Genomic DNA, 4,155 nt, shown 5'->3' with positions numbered 1-4,155 from the left:
ACACCCCAGCACTCTGCATCTGGCGCACCACTGCACTCTGCGCATGGCGTACCCCTGCACTCTGCACATGGCACAACACTGCTCTCTGCACCTGCTGCACCCCTGTGCTCTGTGCATGGTGCACCCCTAAACCCTGTATGTAGAGCACCCCTCAATTCTGCACTCTGCATGCAGTGCGCCTCTCAACCTTGCACTCTGCACATAGCGCACTCCTCAAACCTGCACTCTTTACATAACACACCCCTGCACTCTGTACCTAGTTTACCCCTGAACCCTGCACTCTGCATGTAGCACACCTTTCAATTATGCACTCTTTATGTAGTTCGCTCCTCAACCCTGCACTCTGTACATAGGACACCCTTCAATATTAGTGCAGTTTGGCCACACCCACAATTTGATGCAGAGGTAATGATGTACAGTAATCTCTAGCAACCAATCGGTGAGCAATAATGATTTGCAGTAGCCTCTAGAAACCAATCAGTGAGCAGTATTGATGTGCAGTAACCTCTAGCAACCAATCAGTGAGTGGTATGGATATTCAGTAGCCTCTAGCAACCAATCAGTGAGCAGCAATGATGTGCAGTAACCTCTAGGAACCAATCAGCAAGCAAAAGTTATGTGCTGCAACCTCTAGCAACTAATCAGTGAGCTGTAATGATGTGCTGGAACCTCTAGCAACCAAGCACTATTGCTGTCTGATCTTCTGCAGTAAACTCATTCTTTATGAGTCTAGCTGTAGTCTTACTGTATTTTTCAGAGCAGCGGGCTGAGATGCAACAAAGAAAGGCAGGTGAGGAAAGGACAACACAGGATTCACTGGGCTTGTGAGTATGTTTATGCTACATAGAGGAGTTTCAAAGGTAAGTGACACAAAAAAATGTTTGGCACTAAAACCACCTCAGGGTTATCTCCATGGATATGGTCATGGTGCCCTGGGATCCATCCAGTAGGACTTTTGCTCTAGGGGAACGCTGATCCATCGGATCGGGACATCACTTTTCAGTGTGAGCCTGGCTGTCCACGTAGCCGCAGCACAGCCGAGCCCACAAGGCTGAGCATACAGGATGGTTACATATAGTGAGTAGTGCATCATCATGTACCACGGCTTCTGAGTTTGCCTTCACCTTGGTTTTATTGAACTGTTGCTTCAAATAAAAGTATTGCTGTTTTTATTGAACTGTTCAAAATCGGTGTCACCTGACTTTCATTTTGGTATATGTGTCACCCGTACGAAATAACAGGGATCCTCTAAGTGCTAATAGTGACATTTTGATTCATGAAAGGTAAGTGATATCATTATGTTACCTTCTGGAACAGGGTATACTCACCGAAGTCAATCATCATCCCCTTCCTTTGCCAGTGCCCTTGCTGGATGCTGGAACCAGCTAATCCAACTATGCAAATCTTGAGAGGACCCTCCTGCACAGGGCTGGACTGGGACAGAAATTTGGCCCTGGACTTCATCCAGACCGGCCCACTTACATTTTAAGTGTCCCATCATCAGCCCCTTACATCAGAGTCCCATCAGCAGCCCCTTAAATCAGAGTCCCATCAGCAGCCCCTTACATCAGAGTCCCATCAGCAGCCCCCTTACATCATATTCCCATCAGCAGCCCCCTTACATCAGAGTCCCATCAGCAGCCTCCTTACATCAGTCCCATCAGCAGTCTACTTACATCAGAGTTCCATTAGCAGCCCCCTTACATCCGAGTCCCATCACCAGCCCCTTACATCAGATTCCCATCAGCAGCCCCCTTACATTAGAGTCCCATCAGCAGCCCCCTTACATCAGAGTCCCATCAGCAGCCCCTTACATCAGATTCCCATCAGCAGCCCCTTACATCAGAGTCCCATCACCAGCCCCTTACATCAGATTCCCATCAGCAGCCCCCTTACATCAGAGTCCCATCAGCAGCCTCCTTACATCAGAGTCCCATCACCAGCCCCTTACATCAGATTCCCATCAGCAGCCCCCTTACATCAGAGTTCCAACAGCAGCCCCCTTACATCAGAGTCCTATCAGCAGCCCCTTACATCAGAGTACCATCACCAGCCCCTTACATCAGACTCCCATCATCAGCCCCCTTATATCAGAGTGTCCCACTCCCACGTGTACTCACAGTTCTGAAGGCAGCTTCTCTTCTTCCTCTCTCCAGTCATGTGATAACAAGTGATAAGGGGAGAGAGGAAGGAAAGTCTACCAGCCGTCTATCTCCCCCTGCAGGCTGGAGGGAGCAGAAAGCCTAATGCTCTCTCCAGCATATGACGGGAAGCTGCTCCTCCTGACAGGAGTGAAATCGCGATCACTCACTGTCAGAGAGGAGGGGCTCCAGGACTGCAACTGACTGGCCCACTGAGCCATCGGCCCACTGGAAATCTCCCGGTTGTCCCGATGGCCAGTACATGCCTGCTCCTGCAATGGGACAGCCAAAAGGAAGTGTCCAAGTCATGCAGACAGTGAAGAGGATACCCAAAGAAGGACCCCACCTTGAGAAGACTTTGGATTGGAAAATCATTATTGCATTTAAGTGTAAATATGAGATCTGAAGTCATTTTGACCCCCAGATCTCATATTTAAGAGGTCCTGTCATGCTTTTTTTCTATTACAAGGGATTTTTACATTGCCTGTAATAGGAATAAAAGTGGCAAGTGGCGCATTTTTTTTTTAAAAAACAGTGTAAGAATAAAAAATAAAAGATAAAATAAATTCGATTTTTTTTTATTAAACGCGCCCTGTCCCGCTGAGCTCGCTTGCAGAAGCGAACGCATACGTGAGTAGCGCCTGCATGTGAAAATGGTGTTCAAACCACACATGTGAGGTATCGCCGCGATCGGTGGAGCGAGAGCAATAATTCTTTCCCTAGACCTCCTATGTAACTCAAAATATGCAACCTGTAGAATTTTTTTCATTCGCCTAAGGAGATTTTTAAGGGTAAAAGTTTGTCGCCATTCCACCAGCGGGCACAATTTTTAAGCGTGTGACATGTTGGGTATCGATTTACTTGGCGTAACATTGTCTTTCACAATATAAAAAAAAATTGGGCTAACTTTACTGTTGTCTTATTTTTTAATTCAAAAAAAGTGTATTTTTTCCAAAAAAGGTGCGCTTGTAAGACCGCTGCGCAAATACAATGTGACAGAAAGTATTGCAACGACCGCCATTTTATTCTCTAGGGTTTTAGAAAACAAAATGTATAATGTTTGGGGGTTCTTAATAATTTTCTAGCAAAAAAAAAAATGTTTTTAACTTGTAAACAACAAATCTCAGAAAGAGGCTCGGCCCTTAAGTGGTTAAGAATATCTTGTTGTGTAGCATGCTCTGTAGCAGTGCCAAGAGCCTCAATACACACTTCCATGCATTTTTGGATCCCAGTTAATAGTTCTTGGTATTAAATTCAGGTCTCTTATCTTATGCCTGAATTTTTACATGTTCTGGAATTATATTACTTGTGTTGTTTTCGACTACGTGATATGGTTACCATGTTGCTGTTTTTTCTATGTTGAAGTTAATAAAAAAATATTTGAACATAAAATAGAAACACTCATTGATAAGAATATTTACCTGCCTACAATCACTTTGCTCAAAATAAAGAAGGAAATAAAATAAAAATACAATTTTTCCCTCTTTGCAGTTCCTGTTCCTTCATTCTCAACTGTCGGCAGGACTTCAGCAATAAAGCGGTTATCAAACCAAAAACAAACATTTATTATATTGTAGCTTAGCGGTTCTTGATGTGGTGGCTGCATTGGTCTTCTTTTTTCAGATTTTCCCTCTGTTTTCACCTGATGATCCTGACAGCAATGTACTTCCTGTCCTAGAGTGACAACACTGACTCTCTGTGCTGTATCTGTGGAAGAGCAGCATTGTCACTCCAGCACAGAAAGTGTGTTTGGAATGCATTCGATTATTTGCGGGATCAACATTTACTTTTTGCATATAAATATCATGTATAACAAAATGTTTTTTAATAGTAATAATGTAAAATTCATCAACAGAGTAAATTTTTTAACTAATCAAAATGAAACTTTTTTCACTTTGAACATTCAATCATGCATGTAGTAGGAAAATCTCTGTGTACATCTTTCCTTTCCTTTCCCCTTCCCCTTCCCCTTGCCCTTTCCTTTTCCATTCCTTTCCTCTTTTCTCCTTTCCCT

The sequence above is a fragment of the Lithobates pipiens genome, unplaced genomic scaffold, assembly GCF_037356315.1.
Source record: "Lithobates pipiens isolate NorthernLeopardFrog02 unplaced genomic scaffold, aLitPip1_a1.2 Scaffold_27, whole genome shotgun sequence".
Lineage (NCBI taxonomy): Eukaryota > Metazoa > Chordata > Amphibia > Anura > Ranidae > Lithobates > Lithobates pipiens.
Note: the sequence above shows the minus strand (reverse complement) of the source record.